This window comes from Manis pentadactyla, chromosome 14 (assembly GCF_030020395.1).
Source record: "Manis pentadactyla isolate mManPen7 chromosome 14, mManPen7.hap1, whole genome shotgun sequence".
Lineage (NCBI taxonomy): Eukaryota > Metazoa > Chordata > Mammalia > Pholidota > Manidae > Manis > Manis pentadactyla.
In genome coordinates this window covers 26,020,439-26,044,184 of record NC_080032.1, presented here as the reverse complement: position 1 = coordinate 26,044,184, position 23,746 = coordinate 26,020,439, and the positions used below count along the sequence as shown (strand labels likewise).

The window sequence follows — 23,746 nt, the reverse complement described above, 5'->3', positions numbered from 1 at the left end:
CCCTCATCCACCAGGGTGCTCCTCATTCCCGAGCTGGGCACATCCTGACCCAGTGTCTAGGCCCTCGTCAACCCATCAGACTCGCCCCTGACCCCAAAGAGGGTACTTACAAGATGCAGGGGGTTGGCGCTCTAGAGAAGCAGGCTGACTAGTGCGGGCCACCCAGGCAGCAATTGCGTCCTGTCCCCTGGGGTGCCAGCCTTTCCCAGCCCTTTGATGTTTGTGCTCCACATCAAGCCGGAAGACTATTAACTTATTCATGGCTGCCTGGCCCAGCCAGGAACTGCTCTGTGTCAGCTGAATAGGATGGTAATTCAATCTCCAAATGGGAACTGCTCGGCACGTGGCATATCTGTCATAATGAGTCATGCAGATAAAGAGAACACAGCTTTCAGAGCCACTGGTGCAACTCGTGTTTTGACAATGAGTAACGTTCTAGGACACTACCTTCTTGTCCTCTGTCGCTGTCTTCCCGTCTGAATCTCCCCACCCCAGATACATTCTCTGGAAGATACAAGACAGACGGAACTGCATATGGGGATCATATCCTTGAGAGAAGAACCAGGATTGCAGGAGCTGCTCCCTGTTCTCAAAGTGTGTACATTCAGAGAGAGAGAAGATAGCATGGCTCAGGAATCAGCAAGAAAAACCTAAGGGGCCAAGGGGCCAGAGGAAAAAGAGCTTATCTTTACCAAGGGTTGAAAGCTTTACCTGCATTACCTCAGTAACTGTGGGGTCTCAGCATCCAGGACAATGGCATGAATTAAGAAGTCCCAGAACCCAAAGAGTGGGCCTGACATGTGCAGCGGAGAACCGGGTTGGGAAACAGTCAGCACTATGGTTCCCAGAGAACGTGACCATTGGGGGCGATCTCTTAACTCTCATGCCTGCTACTGCTTGGGCCTCCTAGTATAGGAAACAGGAAATAGAAGAGAGGAAAGCATTCATAATGGCACAGAGAAAACATTCCATACTGCATAGCCACTGGGTTTCTGCACAGAAATGTTTTACTGCATCTTTAAATGTCCACTCCCTGTGCCCTGCCTGTCCGCAGCTCTCGGCTCAGCCATCACCTCTGCACGGAGGCTGTGCCCTGACACCCAGGCCAGAGCACAGTGCGTCCAGCCCCACCACCTCACTTGAATGTTTATCATCAGTTGCTCCATCAGGTGGAAAGGTCTCCGAGAGCAAATCCTTATCCGCCAGTGTCCACACTGTGCCTTGGAGGCATTAATAAATGCTCACTAAACGTGTGGAAAAAAATAGCATATTGCACTGGGGATACTGTTGTATTTTGATGTAGTCAGTTACAAAATTGGTGGGTTCAAGAAGCAGTCCCACCAAAGGGAAAGTGGTACAGTGTGAACCCTACTCGGAGGCTAGAGTGGGAATAACTCCATTAGACCAGGGGCGTTGGGCCACAGGTAAGGGGGCCTGGGACCAAAGGTGGATCATCAGCCTTCCCTGCACTACCAGCTGGAAGGTCCCCGCACCACCCCAATGCCAGCTGTCAGCAACAGGGAGACTCTGCAGGAGGGATTAGACTGCTCGGGAACCTAGGTACTTGGGGTTTCTTTCCCGTTAACCTAAAACTGATCTTTTTAAAAGTCTATTACATTTTTAAAAACAGATCTAAAAAGGACCCTCACTCCTTTCATTGCTGTTCTTTGGTGTACCCAGCATCTACACAGTACAGGGCCAGCGGATTGCTTCCTGTTCACTGCACTGGGCTCCCCAGGACCAGTTCTAGGAGGGTGCACACCCCCAGGGAAAGATGTTGGGGACCTGCGCTCCCTGACCTGGATGCCTGGCACCCAGAAAGTGCTCCCCAACTTTTTGTTGGATAAAAATAAAATACGTCTTGTGTTTCCACTTTACCATGAATGACAGAGCATTATAAGTGAAAGTTGAAAGCCAAGTTGCAAACCTCCCCCAGGAAAAGCAGCCAGGCTGCCGCACTCTCCAGAATGCTGAAGACACCAGGATCGCTTCATCAATTACCTTGGGCAAGGGAGCCCTGGCAAGCCGGCCCTCCTGCTCCAGGCGGGGCCTCACCGCCGCTGTCCTTGGTGCTTGTTGGTTTGAATTATTAACTCTACCTTCAGGCTCACACCGTGTCTGCAGGCTGCACAGGGCACTCAGGGCTCATCAACCCACACACTGCACTTCTCACTGTTCCTCTGGTTCATAACCACTTCAGCCACGAAGGAAGATGGGAAGGAACCTGCCATCTGGAACTACTATTATTACCCAAAGGAAAAGACTGAGAGCAAGGGAAGAGGCCACCTCCAAGGACAGTGTGTACCTGAGCTCAGGGCTGAGAAGCATCACCTTGCATTCAATAAACACGTTCACTGCCTGAGAGCAATTTCACTGGCTTAATCATCTTACATGAAAATTAATTTTGCTTTTACTAAAAGCCATGGAAGGGTGGTGTGGAAAACCTTCTATCATTGATGAGCTTTCCTTCAGCTCAATTTCTTCTTTATTTTCAAACTGAAGTTCAGAGTGTGGTGTTACCTTCCAAACTAAAATTATTTCAGGAATCTGACTTTCTGTTTTAAAGCTTATTATTAATTATTAGTGTTAATAACAGCAACTAACATTTTGAGCATCATAGACTAAGCACTGCTCTAAGCATACTACATAGTGTCTCACTGAATGCTCCAAAGATGCCTGGAACTTGAACTCATGGCCACAAGGTTGCACCACTGCCCCATAACAAGCAGCCTGTCACCCATGGTCAGTATAGACCAAGGCGCAAAGGGAAATTACTCCTGACTTGCCAGTGTTTACAAAAGGAAAACACATTCTTTTCTGATATATGACAAATACCTCACACTATCACATGGGTCTTTGGAAATAGTAAATTTTAAACTTTAACACTAAAAAACTAATGGGAATAGAAAAAGCAAAGATAGAGGAGCCATAGCCCTTATTAAGGCTAAATAAAAGCATAGCAGCACCCCAGGACTGGGAGCCATGTCCATCTGTGAACACAGAGAGAAACTTCTTTTAACCGACTGTAACATGGCCTGAGGAATCCGGTGCAGTGGCTTGTTCTGAGCCACGTAAAGGTGCAACATTGTGATTACAAGATTACAATAGGGTCCAATAGTCCACTTCCTATTCCACCTGTCATTTCAGAGAGGGAAAGTTAACCAAGTGGCCCAGATTGCACCCCTTGGCCACACCCCAGGAGGGGCCTCCGAGTGGTGCAGCAGGATTCCGTGGCAGGGGCTTAGGTGACGTTAAGCCCGCACTCGCAGCCACGTGTTTGGTCCATGACTCCAGTGGCCTCTCCTTTCTTCCGCATCATAATTGTGGCCCTCGACTCTCTTCTAATCAGCCTCAGGGGCTGAGAGGCCCTCATGAGTGGCTGGGGATGAACCGGACTGTGGAACAGAAAACCAAACTGGGAATATGTTGGTTTGGAGTAGTGGGTGTAGAGGAGTTGCCTCTGTCCCCCGGCACTTGGTGGCTGAGACCTCCCCAGAAACAGGAGCAGCGGGTATGGCCAGGGGCGCTGAGCTGGCAGCACTGAAAGGCCCTCCAACCGTGCGATGGCGTCAGCAGCAGCAGCCATGTTCGTGGTGCCAAGTGCACTTCAGGTCATGCCTTGGTGCTGCCCGTCATGTCTACACCATTGTCCCACCCACACTGTGCAGATAGATGGGAACCCGAGGCCACACGACTCATGAATAACAGAGCCCAGAGTCATGGCCACATCTAACCATCACACCACAGTCTCTTGCCCTCAGTGCCTGGAAGTCTTTGCACTGGCACAAAGGGCCCAGGACAGCGTGTGGGGACATGAAGGCCAAGAGGGGTCATCTCCAAGAAACCACTACCAAAACTGGAGCTTCCCTTTTTCCTCCAGGGGTTTACAGCTCCATGTCTTATGGAGATGTAAATCTTTGATCCACTTTGAGTTGAATTTGGTGCCCTGTCTGTGCACGGGCTGTCCCAGGCTCCAGCAACACCCATGGAAGAGACTGTAGCCCCCTGGTCAAAGATCACTGACCATGTTTGCACTTGTTCCAGATTCCATTCCATTTCAGACATGCATGGTGAGTCTACTCTAGACTCTGCTGGACGTGTCAATACCTGTTATGCACTTAAGAATGTGTTACCAATGGAATACTATTCAGCCATAAGAAATAAACAAATCCTATCATTTGCAACAACATGGATGGAGCTAGAGGGTATTATGCTCAGTGAAATAAGTCAGGTAGAGAAAGACAAGTACCAAATGATTTCCCTCATTTGTGGAGTATAACAATGAAGCAAAACTGAAGGAACAAAATAGCAGCAGACTCAGAGACTCCAAGAAGGGACTAGTGGTTACCAAAGGAGAGGAGTGGGGGAGGGAGAAGGGGATTGTGGGGTATCATGATTAGTGCACATGGTGTGTGGGGGGTCACAGGGAAGACAGTGTAGCTCAGAGAAGACAAGTAGGGACTCTGTGGCATCTTACTACACTGATGGACAGTGACTGCAATGGAGTATGGGGGGAACTCAATAATAAGGATGAATGTAATAACCACATTGTTTTTCTTGTGAAACATTCATAAGAGTGTATATCAATGATACCTTAATAAAAAAAAGAATGTGTTATCACGCTAGATCTTGTGTTAAGTCTTCTCACTGCAATAAAAAAGAAAAAAAGAAAGAAAGCCTGATTGCAAAGGAGAAGATGCTCTGTATCCAGCTCGGCACAAAGAGCACCCACAACAGGGAAGAAGTCAGACTATCCCCGTAGGAGGAACAACTTCGGTATTTAACAACCAACATCAGCTAACACTATTTATCCTCCCTAAGGGCCAGATCCCATTCAGCGTATTTTATCTGTGTTAAATCATTTAATCCTGACGGCAGCAACCTTATGAACCAAGTCTTATTATCAAATCCATCTCTTGGATGGGACACTAAGGTGCTTGTCCAAGATCGCAGTGGGCAGCATGCCCCAGGACTGGAACCAGGCCGTCTGTCTGAACTGGCACACCACACTGCCTCCCACCGGGAGTGAGGGGTTGGTGGGCAGTCAGCATCCCGCCACCAAAACTGCCTGGCTATGCAAAGTATTGTCCCTCCCCTGACCTCTGCTTTCGAGTTTGAGAGTCTTGGCCTAGACCCATCCTCAAACCTCCAATTCTCTAAACCCCATGATTCTTAACAGCTACCTGCAGGGGATCTGGAAATGAAGCTCCTCCCCATAAAGGCCACCTGCTGCCCTCTGCCAACCTCAAAGTTTGAGGGGAGCATGGAGCTGCTCCTGCCTGAACACTCCACCATGCAAAACGCAGGAACAGATCCTGGCCCCGGGCTTCGTGGTGCTTTCGCTCCCCTTGGTAAGCGGTCCCCATGGTCACACAGGCCACATCATCGCCTCCCACTGCTCATGAAGAGGATGCAGCTCAGGAAGAGGTGAGCGGCGCAGTCAGTCAGTGGCCCAAAGATGGGCCCAGCAGGAACCAGTGCCGTCCTGCAGCAATTGCAACAGAATGTGAAGGCTTCGGGCCAACCAGCACATGAGCAGAAGAAACATTTCTACAGAAATCACCTCCATGAAGGGCAGCCCCTCTCACAGATGAGAAAATGGAATCCCATAAATGCAGCACAAAAGAAGGCCCCCCCAGATGACACTTCCCGGAGGCAAAGGACTGCCCCTCCTCGCTCCTGTATCCACATGTATTGAATACCTACTGCATGACGGCAGCAGTGAACAGAGAGATGAGGACAGGGTCCCTGCCACGAAGGAGCACACACTCCAGTGGGAGAGATGGGGACAACAAATGAGCAAAGCAGACAGTTTAGTCCATGATACGTGCTGAGAAGAAAACAGAATAAGAAAATGTGGAAGAAATGAGTGTGGGTGTGCAGTCAGGGTGGGCCTCCCTGAGGAGGTGTCCTATGAGGAAAGACTGTAGTGAGGAGGCATGGACAGAGTGAGCCCCAGGCAGGAGCTGGAGCCCACAGCTGCTCTCTTCGAACAGCCTCTGCTGGCCAAGGATCTCCCACTCTGCCAGAAAAGCTCAGCTGTGGGGTCTGGGGGTCCGTCACCTCCTCCTCTAAGACAAAGGAAAGGATGGGGAGCGGCAGACTAAATATCGCGGGCCTCAGATTTGCTCAAATATGTGCTCTGTGGTGGGCAGAGAGCAAAGATGAGGCAGCACCCCATACCTCCACTCAGATCAATAGGCTTGGGCACCTCCTGCAGCCTCCCCACTGCAGGGCACCTGCTCGCAGCCTGGCTCCGAGCACAGGGAGACCCAGCCCTGAGACGCAAGCTGCATTAAAGACAGCTGCGAATCGATTCGGGCTCTACCAGCGCTTTATTCATTATACGGTTTAGGAAGATTAACCATTAGAAAGAATCTATATGCATGGGGGTTTGATTAAAAGCACTGCCATTTCAGGGACCTTAACAGCAAGTGCAGATTTGTTTGCGTGAGCATCACGCGCACATCAAGCCAACAATGCAGTGGAGCACGGGTGATGGAAGAGAGGCCGAAACCAGAGGACCATACTGCAGCCGACTTCAGAATGAGCAGGGCCAGCCAAGGGCATTGGAAAGGCCACAGGACAGGCCCAGAGCACTCAGGTGTGGAGGACCGCGGGTCACATTACTTCAGGGCACCCTCAGCTAGCCCTCTACCATAGAAAGGCTCCTCCGGGGCCTGGGGGAAGCACCCTCTAGGTCTGGCTTAATTCATATCCCACTGACTTCCCAGAGTTGTCACCCACTGGATTGCCAGCATGCACAAGCTAACCAGTTACAACCAGCTGCAAGTTACAAAGATCCCCCAGCCATGGGCTGGAACCGGCACCCACCACCTCCAGTTGTCACATATCAGGAGTGCCATGAGCCCTTGTTAACCAGGGGTGGCCTGAAATCAGCCACAGCTGGAATTAGGCAGGGCCTGCAAATCAGGGCTGTTTTTCTTTCCTAGAGAGCCAGTTTGCCAGCATACCACTCTCCTAAAACCTACCTCGATTATCCAAACAGAAAATAGATCAGAATTGGAAATCATATATCACGTACTTTACACTCCAGGAGCAGACCACTCCCTCTCCCTCTCTGTCTAATGCAACATGACGGACTGAATGTGTTTCCCTCCAAACTTCACCCCCACGCGATGGTGTTAGGAGGTGGTGGGGGGAGGGGTCTTTGGGAGTGACCGGGTCATGAGGGTGGAGCCCCCCGTTGGGATTAGTGCCCTTATAAAAGAGACCTCACAGCTCCCTGCCCTTTCTGCCACGTGAGGAAGCCTGATGTTTTCCTGATCTCTGGACTTTCCAGTTGTTTGAGTCTAGACTCTACCATTTAATATTTAAACCACTTCAAGGTGCATTTTCTTGAAGATTCCCTACCAACAGAAATCTGACACCAAGCCTTTGCATTCTGGCCCTCCTTGACTGACTAAATGGACTCATCAAAGCTAATTACCAAATCATTTAATAGCTTTGTACTCCTAAGCTTTTAAAGAAAGAACGCAACACCAGGGTGACCCACCCTTCATGCTGCGCGCACACTCTTCAGTGCATGAACCCTGAGCGTGGTCACACAGGGCGGGGTCAGTCTGTGTTTCCATGGCCCTTCATGACTTTGCGTTCCCATCCCATTCTGAGGTATCGTTTTAAAAGATGTTTCTCTGGCACCAACCAAATGTCGTAAACACACACATCATGATCAAATGGCCACAGATCATGGAGATAACGGGGATGTTCTGAGCTTGGAGCTTAAAGTGGGGTGTTGTCAAGAAAGGGGGCAAGCTGTTTAGAACCGTACAGAGCTACAGTTGGAAAGAGCCTGAAGGTTATCTACTCAGGAACAAGAGGAAAAAAACGGGCTCCCAGGCTGGATGGCTTATGGACAGTCAAACAACTCAAACTGAGAGTCATGGCGTGGGGCCTCGGAGCAGCTCTCCTGACAGGTCACAGCAGTGCTGGGCACCCAGCAGGATGCCCCAGGGGAGATCTGGGGTGCCAGACACACACACTGCCCACCTCCTGGTCTGGGGGAGCAGCCTTAGCCTCGGTGATTCTCACGGGACTCGTGCGTGTGCACACATGCACTTTGCACCCTGCGTCCCTAGGCCAAAGGGCACCATCAGGATTCCAGCCTGTGCTACCCCTAAGGCACACGTCCCTGAGCAGTATTTCCTTAATTTTCCCACATCTTTGTTTCCTAACTTTTCTGTAATAAACAATCACAAATGAAAGAAACCTCCTCAAGGCTTTCAAGAGAAGAGGACACAGCCCATGTGCACTGCTCACAGGACAGGAAATGAAGTCTCTGCAAGGCAGTCTGGCTCTATTTATTAAATGCCTCAAGAACACGCATATCTTTTGACCCAGAAATTCCACATCTATGATAAAGGCTAAGAATGGGCAAGTTGACTCCTCTCTCCCTTAGGATTACACACATCCTATCTTCACTGTTTAACAAAAGAAAATAGACAAGCAAAAAGCAGACAAAACGTAATTACCTAATATCCCTCTAAACACGTTCAGTCTACATTTTCTAAATATCCTATCAAAGCAACATTCAAGCTATAAACATCACGTTGCCCATGATGATGTTGGTGGGATGTGTTTGTGAGTGATTCACATTTTCTCTAAATTATTTTCTATGCTTAAAAATTTTCTACAGTGAATGTATGTTACTCTACTAATCAAGTAAAAGCAACCTAAAATTACTACGATTTTAAAAAGAAATGGAGCATGCGTGGTCATTTTTGCTACACTAAGAGTTAAGTGGTGCTGGGCATAAATACCACATTTGGTTTTAATTGCACAGCAGTGCACATGGTCAGGCTCTCATGGAACCCACAGCTTGAAGGCACCAGCGACAGGTTTCCTGGGGCCCCGAACTCCTCAGCAGTGTTAGGGCTCAGTGGAGAGAGGGTAGCCAAGGGGACACCGGAGGACCAGGGTGTGGCTGCAAGAACAGGGGCACACTAAGTATGCTCGTTAGCATCAGCCGGCTTCTGTGTCAGAAGAGCACCAAAGAGCGGGTCTGATGCATATATGTCTATTTCCTAGACCGACAGATGCAGGGGGTCCTAGACTGATGATAGCCAGTGGTAGCTCCCATCTGTGTGGTGACCAGAGACCCAGGCCTTCTGTCTGCGGCTTCCCTGTCCCCAGGGCCTCTTGGCCCCAGCATCCAGCTGGTGGATTGGACTTCTTCATCATCTTGACCTGGAAGTGACCCCACCGCCTCCCCTCCTCTCTGCAGCTCACCCAGACCCTGTGCTGCAGGCTGTGTGCTCCTTAGCCAAGGAGCAGCTTCCCACCCACTCCATGCTGCAGGAGAAAACATCTTAGGGAGACAGTGGGCTCCTGCATCCTTGGGAAGGTAGTGTGGGTGGAGAAGGGCACCCCAAAACAGACAACCCTGGGGTGGCCAGTTCCTCCTGCTGCATCCTGGGCAGCACAGTCCTCCATCCCGGGAAAATCAGGAGAGTGGATCATCCCACCCTGCTCAGCAGTTCCACCAAGACCATAACCTCCACAGGGCCAGTCCAGGCCTGGCTGCTTCCCAGAGGAGGACCTGGAGCTGGGGGACTGCTGACTCCCGTGGGGGCAGGGGCAGAAACCTATCCCCTGTACCTTCTGCCCTGTGCTCAGGATAACCCCAAGTTGTCCCTTGCTGCAGGTCAGAGAGTAAGTGAAAGCAAGCATTCTGGAACTCTGAGAGGGGCCAGGAAATGCAGAGTGTGTGCCACTGCATACGCTAACTCTGAGGACAGCCCAGGCGAGCATGGGGTGGGAAGCCTTGGGTTTCGGCATCTCCTGGGTGGGTAGTATCTGGGCCCCACACGTGCAGTGCGCCATCCCCCCCACCACTGCCAGCTGCCTATTCCATTCTTAAACCCCTAGGGGCGCGTGTAAGCGTCCTGCAGTGAGGACAGGGCAGCTCCATCTGGGCTGCAAATGGAACTGCCTTCAAGCCCACGTCGGAGCTGTTTCCTCCTGCCCCAGCCTCTGCTAAGTGTGAGCATCTGAGCCTCTCTTCCTTCACTGTGGGCTAAGCAGGGGCCTCCCAAGAGCATGATGGGGCTTCGAGCCCCTTGGGCAGCACACAGGCCTGGGTGCCCAAGGGCCCTTCCCCCGTCTCAACTACAAACTTCCACCTCCACCCTTCGCCCAGGAAGGCCCAGAGTTAACCCAGTGTCTGAAGACCCCTTTTCACCAACTCAGTAAACAGGGGAGGTTTTGAGTTGTGTCCTTAACTGATCACTGCTTTCTGAGGCCAGGGGCACATGACGGGGAGAGAGATTTCCCTCCAAAACAAGCAGTCCTTTCCATAATTTATACTTTAGGCCTGTGCTCTGGAAGGTAATTGCCAGGAATAAACACGAGCCTCTGACCTTGAAGGAAAATATCAAAGAGATTTCAAGCGGTGTTCTCTTGAATAAAATTTACACGGCCTTGTTTTTAAACAAGCCAAACCTACTTTGTAAATGCCACCAGAAGGCTGTGGAGCACAGGCCCGGCGGCTCCGGCTCCAGCACACGCAGTCGTTGCGGGAGGTGAGCAGAGCTCCCTCCTCTCCGAAGAAAAGCTGTTCAGGGATGTTTTCCAGAGGGGTCACCAGCTCTGTGCGGCCACAGCGTTGGTCCCTTTCCATCTGACTCTGCAGAGAAACAGGGCTTCCACATGGCACAGGCCAGGGACTGGGGTAAGAGGGGCAGCCAGGCGGGCTGGCTGCAGGTTGTGGGCACTGAGAAAGGTGGGTGTTACAGCCATCACCATGGGAGTAGGTACAAGGCAGGCTGCAGGACGATGGCATGAGGCCACTGGGGTGTCCAATGAGCCCCACCAGATGCCAGGTGGACATCCACAGTGCGAGATCATCTGCACGTGTGGTAAGTCATTAGCTCTGTGCCACCCCCCATTAAGCAGGTAATATAATCATTCCCATTTTATAGGTGAGAAAACCGTGTGTGACACGGGATGAGGTACTGATCACGGCCATGTTGTGAGGAAGCAGAGAAGGCCAAGGGCAGACCTGGATGGTCCTCTGCAGGCCCTGCATGGCCATCCCCCAGTGGACATAGCTGGTGGCCGACCAGGGAGGAGATCCCAGCCTCCCCTGGGTGGGATCTGGAGAAAGCCCCTGAACTGAGACCTTTTCTGTTTGCCTTTGCAAAGAACCAGCCCTTCTAAAGCAGCATATGTGACACTCAACCCAAATCAGGCCCCAGCTAGGAGAGAGGAAGAACTTCCACCCAAAATGAGGCTGGCTGTGGGATGTCTGAAAAAAGTCAATGACATCAACATGCGACTCCTCCCAGGGGACAGAAAAGAACAGACCTCTGGAGGTTTGGCACGGCGGCGCGGGAAAACATAAGGTTCATTACCCTCATGAGCTCCTCCTGTTCAAACCGAGAGCTTTAATTGTCTTTCCGACGTAGGAGATGTCCAGTCTCTGATGTTCCTTTGAAGCCCCCCAGTGTGTTTCTTTTTAAATCTTCCTTTTGGTATTTATTTTATCCTGCTTTAAATATTCCCATGCTGAGAATATTCAAGATCAGAAAATGAATGGCTGGACATTAGCCAAACCATGTTCCAACATGAATGTACCCAGGAGCAGAGAATTCATGCCACGTGATGCTGACCCAAGGTGCCTGCTTGTTCCTTCCCTCTGTCCACTGCTGCACTTGGCTTCCAGGACTTAAAAAGACCACACTGACAGGCTGCTCGAGAGGGCGGCTTTGTGGAACCAGCCCAGCCATTGGCCTTGGCTCTGCTGTCCAGGGTTCCCCAAATCGTGCTGCCACAGATTCCACGCCCACCATCCGCCTGCTCCCAGGCACTAAACAGATGCCTCTGGTTCTGAAACAGCACGCCACGCTCTGGGGGCAGGAGTGAGAATTTTATTATTTGCATGGGCTTATTTACCAGAGCCTCGAGACTTCTTGCATCTTCCCTATTCTGCATTTGGAGAACACGCAGCCATTTCAGCCATGAAATGGTTGGAAGGAGATGACAACATTTGGGGCAACACAGACTAGGAGAATCACATTTCCCTGAGTAAACTGACAAAAGTCAAAAAGCTTTATCTTCACTACTGACGTGGCTGTAGTGAAACTGAGGCTCTATTGAAGTATTTATAAGCAGGAGTGGTCACTGATGCTTATGACGGCCCTGAGTCCCCGCCGGAGCCAGGCTGGGGCTGTTTCATAGAAAATAACCAAGTTTCACTTAGCGCTCACTGCTCTGTCCTGGATCCTAAAGGAACCCGAGACGCTCCAAGGGAAACAGACCAGGCGGAGGCCACCAAGCACCCGTGAAGAGCCGCGTGTGCCCCGGCTCTGTGGCGGGTCCAGCCATCCTGTTCCTACTCCCCACCCTCTGCTCCAATGCCCCAACATCCCAGCATCAGGGCCCCCATAAATCCTTTTAAACCCACCTTGGTGGGAAAGACTGAGGGCAGTGCCGGATCACGGAAGGCATGAGGAAAGGACACAGGTGTGGCCCAGGCCAGTGCTGCCCATGAAGAATATCACACGAGTCATAGACGCAATGTTAAATTTTCTAATGGCTAAAAAAATAAATAAAATTAATTGTCATGGTATGCTGTATTTGACTCAATATATCTAAAATACATATGTAACCAATATAAACCCTTAATGCTAATGGATGCTCTTTTTCTCTACGTCTTTGAAAACCAGTGTGTGTTTTATAATTACACATTTCAACTCAGACTAGCGACGTTTCAAGTGCTGGATGGACACATGAGGCAGGCCTGAGACACAGGAGGAGATGTGCATGATGCTCTGGCATCAAAAGGGAGGGACCTTCAGGGAGGAGGGGACAATGGTCAAGGAAAAGCCCTGTCAGGAGGCAGATTGCTGGGAGCCTCGGGTTGGTAACAGGGGTACAAACAGCCCCATGGGTTTTGTCTTCTTTCCTACACTGGAAGCCACCAGTTTCAGTGTATGTCTTAGTACAAGATGCCACTTGAGCAAGGAACAGATGAAACGTGCCGGGTTCGTGAGAAGGTCCTGGGGTTAGGTTCTGGTCCTGGTTGGGATCCTGGGAGGGGTAGGGAAGAATAAAAAGGAAACAGCTCCCAAGGACCTTCTGTGACAATCGAAATTCGGTTTTGAATGCTGGCACAGATCGATTAAACCATGGCTTTGTATCGGTGTGCAATGTCCTGGCTGCATTGCTGCATCGCTTCACTGTGCTTGTGGAAGAGAACCTTCTGGTTCTTCAGAAGCCCTTAGTAAAGGGAGCCTCATGTTTGCAACTTACTCTCAAATGGTTCAGGATGAGAGAAAGGAAGGGATAAAGTAAACGGGATGAAAGGCAAGCCATCAAGGGGACTTTGGAGGAGTATAGAGCATGTATTCATGCAGCTTCTCTGTAAGCTTTAAATTTATGGAAATTAAGTTACCCCCCAAAAACCCTCTTCCTTCTAAACTGATACTCAAGGCCTCAAGACAAATGCAGAAGCAAACACAGCAAATGGTTATTTTATCAAGACTCAGAGCCTCTGGCAAGGAAAGGCTAGAAACTAGGTGTGCCCTTTATTCTCTGGGGGCTCAGGCCAGCCACAGGGCACTAAGCACTGTGCTGCTACTTTATCCCAACGTTCAAAAACAATCACTTTTAAAGGCAGGACTGCTTTTGAAAGACACAGGTTTGGTCCAGGATCCCAGAATATCAACCATATCAACCATCCCAGTCTCAACATCCTCTCTAAGGGGATCAGCCCTGAGCTCTGCCTGAAAGAGCTGGTCACAGCACCCCCCACTGATGCTGGCACAGGGATCATGCGATGACATTTATCAAGTGAAGGAAGTGGGGGGAGGGAGGGGGAAAATGTCCCTGTCTTTCAGGGGAGAAGAAGCACTTAACAGACTGCATTAGATCCTGGCTGGAAGCAGAGGGCTCACTTAAATTGGGTGATTTGAAGAGTTGAATGGAGAAACTGGTCAGAGTTGGTGGTAGGTACAGGAATCTAAAAGATGGGAGGTCCCCCCAGGCCACCTGGGAGCCGACTCCTAGCCCCATGAGGGAACAGTAAGTCATTACCATAAGCCAAGAGCCCAGTGCAGGGGCAGGGCAAGGGAGGCCCGAGTCACAGCTCTGAGGCTGGTCGGGCACCGGCAGGGGTTGCAAGAGGAACCGGTGCGGAGTGCATGCAGAGGGGCAGCACAGGCCAGTAAACACCAAGCTCTGGCATCCTCACCAAGAATCTGACCTTCGCCCAGTTCCAGGGGAGCTGGGGGGTAGGGGGGTGTGCCTCTAAATCCTTGGAACTTCCGAGTGGCAGGAATGCCCTTGTTATTTGTGGCACCACAAGGGCTACCCCTGAATTTATGCTGATAGGTGGCTCACAGTGGGACCTTACATGATTTCAGGATTGGGGCTGGTTGTGTAGGAAAAACCATGTGATTACAGGGTTGGGTCAGAGACTGAAGGGGGTTGGGGGTGGCCAGAGGTGGTAGAAATGTGGCCTGACTCCAGGGATTCATGTCACCATTACGCACAGTCACACGTCCGCATTTGAGCAGGTAGGGGGGACTCATTTAGCCAACATTTGAAAGCTGCCAATGAACCAGGTGCTGGCAAAAGGCTTTATGAACAGAACACTTTATGAACAGAGCACACCAACAGCCTCCTCATCCCAGACACAGACCGGGGCATGGCCCCCATGGCATGGCTTCAGAGCACACACAGAGAAACCAGACAGAGTGGGCCTATTCCACACTGGCAGGGCTTCAAGGGCAGGATATGAGAGAAGCAGGAAGAACATTCTGTGTGGGGACAGCCCAAGCCAGGGCTCAGAGGTGAGAAATGTGGTGTGCACCGCAGGATATGCTGGAGCAGCAGGTTAGAAACTAGAATATATGGCCAGACACACACAGGTGAGACCCAGGGGAAGACATGACAGGCATATGAGCAGGCTGTCCCTGGTGCCTTACAGTCAGAACAACCTCTCAGCATTTAGCAGGATTCATTTGGGACAGTGTAGACACTGACTACAACCCATTCAAGAGGCAATAAGCCTTTTCTTCAGATACCTATACTTAGGCTCTGTCGTCAGGGGGAGCTGGCCCTCAGAATGCTATCTACACCCTCACCCACGGAACCTGTGAATGTTGTACTACTTGTAAAACAGGTCTTTGCAGATACCCAGTTAACCTTGACATGAGATCATTCTGATGCAGGTGAGCCCTAAATCTGCTGCGCTGTCCTTATGAGACACACAGAGGAGAGGACAGGGTCGACAGAAGAGGAGGGGTCCAAGTCACAACAAGACTGCCATCACAGAGACACAGCCACCAGAAGCTAAAACTGGTGAGGGATGGTCTCCCCGAGGGCCGTGGAGGCAGCCCCGTCCTACCAGAATCGTGATTTCAGGCCAGTGGTGCAGGCTGCAGACTTCTGGCCTCTGAACTGCTGGAGTCAGCCAGCCGTCTGTGGTATTGGTTACAGCGGCCACAGGAAGCCCCTGCAGCCCTTGAGCTGCTTGGAGCAGCAGGTCCTTGGGCCACAGGGGCCCTCCTCCCAGCACTGGCACTCATCTCTCTTCTGGCTATCGTCACCTGGCCTCTGCACTTGTGCCCCCACTATCTGGTGCACCTCCGCCCCAGTTGTCAGATGGCCAGCTCCTGCTCATCATTAAGATCTCAGCTACAATGTCAGAGATGGCCAGCACCCTAAAGCTGGCTGGCCTACCCCAGTCCCAACCTCTGCCTTCCACTATGCCTGCCTCCACTAGAGAAGCTGGGAAAAGATAAATACTAACCCACCCAGCCTCCAGTGCAGCCATGGCTGTCATGTGACTTATACCTGCCCACAAGCTTATAAGAAGAATTCTGTTAAGGGAGTTTTTATGACAGCTTCCACTTTTCTGATAGGACAGCCAGATGGGGCTGGTGCCATTTTTCCCACCATGAGCAAAGGTGTGGTGCCTGGAGCTACAGCAGCTATTTTGTGACCCTGAGGGAAAAAACCCAAGAGAATTACAGAGACCTTGGCCCTGAATCAGAATCAGCAGCCACCTACTTCCAGCCTTTCTAAGTGAGCAATGAAACCCTCATTTGTTTGAGCCATGGAAAGTCACATTTTCTTACTTTTAGATGATGTAATTCCTAACGGATAGATTTCTTCACCAAAAAGGACTTCCCCAACTACTCTAAGTAACACTGTCCCCTCCAGACATTCCTGCCACATTACCCTGATTCGTTTCCTTTGTTGTGAGCTAAGTTACATGAATTCATTGACTCTCTGTCTTCCTCCACGCCACAAGAATATAAGTCCCATCAAATATCAGAATATATTCTCAATGCATATGGAATAGAACAAGGACATTCTCTCTCTTATGCACCAACCCATCCCCAATGCCTCAAACACAGTCTATGAAAAAGAAAAAGAAATACTCTCGGTGAAGATCGTCTAGTGAACCTCAGCACCACGGAGACATGCAGCAGACAGTTATCTGTTACAGAGGGTATCACAGGACGCCAGCAGCACCCCTGGCCTCTATCAGCCAGAAGCAGTCCACACCCTCCCCCACCCCACAACTGTGGCAACCAGAAACTTCTCCAGAGGTTACCACATGGCCCCTGCAAGCAAGTCACCAAGTGAAGAACTGCTGGTTTCAGGATCGAGTGATTCAGTGAATGAAGGGGTGGCCTTCTCTAAGTGCACACAAAATGGTGCTATGCCAAAGATGCTGGCTTATGGGTTCGTGAGAGAAGATGCCATTTAGACTGTCACTTATGGTCAAGGGGATAAACGGTGGAACGATCAGAAGGCAGCATCTCCTTGCCTGGACACGATCTGAGATGTGATGTGATGTTTTTACATATCCTGCCTCCAATGGAAGCTCCATGTTCCACAGATCAGCACTAGTCCAGCAGCTCAGTAAATGTCCCCAACTCTCAGCCCACACCCTGAGGGTTCCCAGGTATTTCCAGTTAAAACCCCAAATTCCCCTGTAAAACCACACTGCTGCAATTCTAGGGAAATTTCCACAGATGGAGACAGAAATAAATATGCACTCTTGGCCAGGTCCAATTCTTGAAATACAACTCATTAAATCAATTAAGTCACTTGCTTGGCAGGATTATTTATGGAAATAAATCGTTTTCCATTGGCAAGTTGGAGGGTGGCTAAACGCCCTCTCCAAATTGGTGTGGTGAGGCGAGCTCATATTCCCATTACTTGGGTGAACCAACCCTTGAATTTCATGAAGCATCTTACCTTTGCCAACACCTTCAAATCTACCACAGCCCCTGCACCATGTCTTCTGCAGGTAGGAAACAGAAATGTAAAGGGGTTCGGTGGCTTGGCTAAGTCACCAACAGTACAAGAACCTAAACTTGACACTTTTAACAGCAAATCCTATGTGTCAAAAACACAGAGGCCAGCACGGAAGGCAGGTACTGAGGACAAAGTAGGCAGGTGGAGGTTTGCAAAAGGGAAGGGCTGCCCTCTCTGCAGGCTGAGTGTAGCCAGATCTCTGATTCTTTTTTTCAAGAAAACTGTCAAAAATCTGGCATATATTATGGGAAAGTTTTGTACTTCTGGTCTTTAACATTGGCAACGAACTCAAAAGTGAAAATACAACTGGTTTGCAGACCTTATCAGGGCATTTAGATCAACTCTTTATGACCTTCATCCTTTTGCTTCCCACACACCTTCATTCCTTAACAGGCAGTTTGGAGTTCTTTCCTTCTCACTTAGGGATTTATTCTGCACTCAGGGAAATAAGGAATTCTCCCAGGAAAGGACAGTCTGTTTCAGAAAAGAACCCAGTTCCTCAGTGGAATACCTCCTGCTTGGGAATGTAAGAATCTTTAGCACCTGCTCCTGATCTTTAGAGAGGAACATAATTTGGACTAAATTGCTAGAACATCCACAGACTGCTCCCTGTTCAGGTTCCCAATAAATACAGGAACTGCTGTTGGCAGGGGACATGGGCACCCACCCTGGCAAAGCCCATCTTGGGGGCTGGGCACCTGTGTCGGGCTGGTTGTCAAATTCTCTGGGACATGCCCCCACTCTGACCTGAAGCAGGCATCCCATCTTTCTGTCTTAGGTACATACAGGCCAAGAGCCCATCTGGGGGAAAGCTAAATGAGTAATCAATACTCCAAAATCAAACTCCAGGCTGGGATCGAGGGTGCCAAGATGGTGAGGTGGCGAGTCATCGCTCTAACTGTGCTGAGTTCCAGACTCACCAACCCACCAACTTCCAGAGGCTGGGAGAGCCTGCAGCTCAGTGGTCCACTGAGGTTTCCAGGAAAACGCAGGTGGCTTGCTACAGAAAGCCCATGGGTTGAAGCCTGACAGAAATCCAGCTTCATCCAGGAGGCAAGAGGGTTGCATAAGGACCAGATACCTTTCCTTGGGATGAGGACATCGCCACGCAAAGCATGGCTGCCTCACAGGGGACTGAGTAGGATGGAAGGGCAACCCCTCTGGAACTGGGCACCCAGCTGCAGTCTGCAAGGTGGGTTAGCCAGGAATGAGTTGGCATGCCCCTAAGGTGACCACACCATCCCCAACATTTATTTGGTGTTACTACTCTGGTGGGATATTTTAAAATAAGAATAAATGCACACAATATAAAATTTACCATTTTAAACATTTCGTGTGCAATGTTGTACAAATGTAACCATTACCCAGTTCCAAACCCTTGGAGAGTTTTATCTATTGGGTTGGTTTGGACTACACATCACAAAGTCTGTGCCTCCTCAGTGATGAGCTGAGCTGCTTGCCCCGTGCCCTAGGCACTGCCACCCAAGCAATCAGAAAAAATGCTGGTGAGCCACCCCTTGATGGGGCCCCTCCTCTTTCCCAGCCCTGAGCCTGCAGATCTTATGCTGGGCACCCCCAACATCCCATCAAGCAAGAACCCTTCCAAATGGGGTCTCTCCATACAGGGTCAGGTTTGTTTTTTATTTGACACTCATCACAAATTCTTTGTGTCAGTCAGTCAAGACAGTCAGGTAAGAAACATGTCTGCATCTCCTTGTGCTGGTCTGTGGCGTGAACAGCACGCACCCGCTCCTCTTACAGGGTAATTCAGAGCACAGCCCCTGAAAGTATTACACAAACAGACACCATCATCACCTTCATCCCAGGCAAAAAAGAATTGGAACAAGGGAGCTGACGTGTGAGTCACGCAACGCCACTGGACCTGATTGGAGTCAAGCTGATGGTGATTATACATTTAAATCACTGCTGAGATTAAATGCGACAGCCGTGCCAAGAAAGGGGTTGCATCTGCCAAGATGAGGATTTGATGATGAACCAAGTGGCTGGCACGGGTGCTGGGGCCAGGGTGTTTAGCAGGCGGCTGGCACACCAGCGGGGGTGGTTTGACGCTGTTGGGAGCCAGGGCCGAGTCTTCCAACATCACTGACAAGCTGGGTGTCACCTGCCAGCTGGCCCAACGCCATTCAACCATCTCAGCAGCCAGGGGCGGGGACCCAAATTGCTTGCACACCCTGAGGAGCAAGTGTGAACTGGAAAAGGTGGAGGGAATGGGGTGCTAGTGGGGAGTGATAGGTGGGGTGGGGCATCGGCAGCCAGAAGCAGACGGGACACAAGCTGGCCCACAGGTAGGTAGTAAGTGCCCACTAGCTAAGAAGTAACCTGGGTGTTGCTGGGATTAGAGCCCAGCCTCCAAACGAAACCATCGTGGAGAAGGTGGGTGCATTCTCTTTGTAGTGAATCCTTTAATGTTCTAAACTTTTTGAAATGAAAACATCACTACACTGCTTTTCAGGTTATAAAATAAGGCGCACACACACATCATCGTCTCCATACATCTCGGTTTGTAATCTTTTTCATAAACGAAAGGAAAATTAAAGCAACAGAGAATATATATGGAAGGTTATGTGTGTCTTTGTTCCATGTGGTTCAAAGGGATGATTTCACTAGATGTTTCTTTCTTTGACTTGCAGCTCTCAGGTGACTGGACATTGGACAAAAGAGGAAAGTAGGAAATAAAAGTAACACCTTCTGAATGTCAGACCATCTAGGCAACACAGAAGGAAAAGGTTTGAGAACTAGGAAACTCCTATTCTCCAGTGTATAAGACTGCCAGGCATTCTCTAGGAACACTCATTCATGGAAACAAATACGGACCTTTCCTAAGAGCATATATTACCTGCCTAGTTTTTATTCATAGATTCAAACATTTATTGCTTATCAAGTATGCTTCAGGGAAGAGCCCCCACAGACATGGTAATGCCAGCATGTAGGTCCAACATGTATCTACAAATGAATAAAATAGCACTCAAAGTAAAACGTGATTCTGGAGACACATCACCACGAGACCCAAGGGAATGAGCCTGAAGACCCCAGGTTAGACAGCTGCTGGGTATGATTCACCCCACAGGAAAGAGGGACCATGGAGCAGTAATGAGAGGTCATATGTGCACATGCCCACCAGTGCACAACTGCTGCCATTACAGATGCAGTTCCCAGCTCCCCACCTGGCCCCACCATGGACCCCACCATGCACTTACAGCAGGCTCCCACCTGCCCTCTGCCATCTTCTCTGTACAACCAACCACACACGCAGCCCTTTAACACCGCCATCCCATTGAGCCATTCCACTGGTATCCAGTCTGCATCCCACAGAACCCACGCCCATGCCAAGTGGGCCCACCCACCTCCTGGAGCACCCCCTGCCTGCCAGCCTCCCTGGGCTGTCATCCTTCCAACACACCAGGCTGCTCCTGACATCAGGGAGCAGACGGAACATTCTGGAACATTGTTCCCCTACCTCTGCACAGCTGCCCCTTCCCACAGCCCCACCTTCTGTCTGGATGTCACTCCCAGATTTCGCTATGGAGCCATCCCACGATCCCTGCTCTCGGGCACAGGCACTCTGAGAGCCCCAACCCACACAGGTCCATCCGGCTCCTCAACAGGAGCTTGTCTGCCTTGCTCACCATGGTCCACAGCAGGTTCCAAAGGGCAGACATAGTGAATGGCATGTTTCTCCTCAGTAACATCCAAGGGACATGGAGGGCTCACTTCCAAGCTGGAATTTTGTTCAACTCCCTCTTCATTATCTCAGGTCACCCTTAAAATCCAAGAGGATGACAGGCTGCTGTGCTACCCACCGGCAGGCACTTTGGGCTGGAGAGGCTCTAAGGGCAGGGTGGAAAGGCCTCTCCTGTCGCCCTGGAAGTGGTGATGGGAGGCAGGTGGCCTGCCAAGGCAGTGGCATAGAGGCCCCCACATTCTAAAGAAATCCCCAAATGGAGGCCAGATGCCTCTCCGGGGCTCAACAACAAGCACAGAACAACCCTGCGGCCTCCAGGCACCAGCCTTTCCCCCAGACTCAGATGGACAGTCTAGCCTCGGACCAGAGGAAGCTGTGAACCCAGGCACGTGGCACAGTTCCTGTAGGGACTGCGGTACATGGACCCAGCAGTGAAACAAAGCCTTCGCCAGCCAGAACAACACCCAATGAGCTGATTTTTCTCTTCTTTTCCACTTCTGAAGCATCTGGTTTGACTGGCAAAACTGGGCTCACGGATCACAGATGGGTTTGGCCAGCAGTGTGAAGAGTGCTGAACCAAATCCCCACCACGCACACCCCACATCCTGGCAGGGCCACGTCCGTGGGGATGGTGCCTGCAAGCAGTGAGGACATGGGCGTGGCGGAGGGGAGTGGGTGCTCACGACCTCCCCTCTGTTTCTTAGACCTGACACAGAGGCCGGCACAAGGGCAGAGGGCGCCAAGTGCCCAGGGCCAACACAGCATGACCAGTACAGGCAGAGGCACTGTACCTGACCCCAAAGCTGGGCAGGGAGGATCACCATTGGACAATACAAGATCGAAGTCCCCCAGGTGACTGATTCAGTGACAAGCAGAACCAAATAGCCAGTAGGAGTGACTCCCTGCCCTCAGGTGGGGTCAGGAGAGACTTTACTGGTTTTCAGGCTTCATAAAAAATGACCACAGACAGTACCCACCATCGCTCACAGTTCTACAGGTCATAGATCCCGCAGTTCACCAGGCCCTCTGCTCAGGGCTCACAGGCCAAAATCAAGGTGCTGGCCCAGGTGTGCTCTGACCGGGAGGCTCTGGGGGACAATGCTCCTCCAGGTTCGCATTCATCATGGGCAGAACTAGCTATTCATGCCTACAGGTTGGAGGGCCCATGTCCTTGCTGGCAGTAGCTGGAGGTCACACAGCAGCCATAGGTGGCCTTCAGGTGGTCACACACAGCCGCCCATCATTAACGACAGCAGCAGCGTGTCAAATCCTTCTCAAGCTCTGACTCTAGTACTGCGACTTCTGCCACCAGCCAGATTGCTCCCTGTTAGGGACGTTTGAAATTGGATCAGACTCTCCTAGGTGATCCCTCCACTGTAAGGTCAGCGTGATGCACATGTGACACGATCAGGCGGTTTTCACCATCAGGCGCCTAGGCTGACCACCCTGCTGGACTCACCATCACTTCCAAGTGTGGGAAGAATCTACCACCCTGAGGAAACTGGCCTCGGGGACGTCTGTCCCCACATCGTACGCTCTGTCACAGGCATGGCACACAGTGTTGGAAGAACATGAACGGGGGTATGGTTGTCAGGTGGGGTGTGCGATGGGTTTCTCACCCTCAGAGGTCAGCTCTTCAAACCCCTCTGGATGGGTCAAGCTAGGTGCCCAGGGAGAGGCCTGCCAGGTGGCCAGGGGGCCTTTCCTAGTTAACCCCACACAGCCTGGAAGGAGCCTGTGGTTCTGGCCATCAGCAAATGTGGGAAGAGTAGGAGCCGGCTCCCGCGGAAACAGCGAAGACGTGTGGGGCCTTGGGTTGGGGCCTCGGCTGTGCAGACGTGCACCTACGGCACGTCTCAGGAGCCCCCTCTGTCCCTGCCCCCATGCGTCCCTCCTAAAGGCTGGGAGGTGAAACACCAGGAGACCCCTCTTGCTTAGAAGCTGGTACCAAATCCCACCCACCCAGGCTCTCAGGAGAGAAAAGCAACAGAGCAAGCTCACAGCACGCCGGCATGCCCAGGTCAGACAAGGCACAAAGTTATTTGTACGCAGAAATTAGCTAGAAAACAGCCTCCCTGATGATGTAAGTGGTGCTTCACTTTCTGTGACCCAGGCATTTGCCGCAGTGTCTGGGAGGTGACAGGGGGCTGATAAAGGGTTCCAGCAGGGGCGATGTGCTCTGTGGGTGCTTCGAGGGTCTGGGGGACCAGTACGGAAGCTGCCCCCAGAGAAGGGGAATCTGCTTGGTGTGACTGTACAGAAGAGGGAAGCCTGCCTCCCCTCTACACAAGCCTACCTGTGGGGCGGCACTGGACTTGGAGGCTGGAGATGAGGGCTGGGCCTGGCTCCTGCCTCCACAGCAGTGCCACCTGGGAGAGAGAAGAGACCACCCGCTTCATGGCTGTAAGCCTTACACCCAGGGCCTTGTGGGGACTAGGAAGAGAGAGAATCTGGCCTAAAGGGATTTAAATAGATCTTGTCTCAGAGCAGGGCTCAGGGCTCAGGGCTCACCGAGCCTGCCGACCTGCCCCACAAGCCCGCATCTACTCCACCTGCCATCTCCAAGCCCTCCTGCTGGCTCCCCGCCCACTGCATGCTTAGGACAGAGCCAGCTAATTACCTGGCATTGAACAACAAGAATGAAGGATGATTTGAGGAGTCCTTTGTTCCCTTTTATTTATTAAATCATAATTAGAAACAGATACGGCACAATGCCCTGATGAATAGCACTACATCTCACCAAGACCC

At 51.0% G+C, this 23,746-nt stretch overlaps 1 protein-coding gene across 17 annotated transcripts in view; it reads right to left on the bottom strand.

Annotated features, from left to right (window-relative positions):
* RIMBP2 (RIMS binding protein 2) overlaps window positions 1–23,746 on the bottom strand; it is a 185,531-nt gene that overhangs the window by 148,241 nt on the left and 13,544 nt on the right. For 15 of the 17 annotated variants that reach the window (XM_057491476.1, XM_036921823.2, XM_036921827.2 and 12 more), the window contains exon 1: window positions 111–275. The exons of the other annotated variants lie outside the window; for them this stretch is intronic. The gene's annotated coding sequence lies outside the window, so the exon portion shown is untranslated. Of the gene's footprint in view, window positions 1–110; window positions 276–23,746 lie in introns of those variants that run through there. 17 annotated transcript variants of the gene reach the window in all.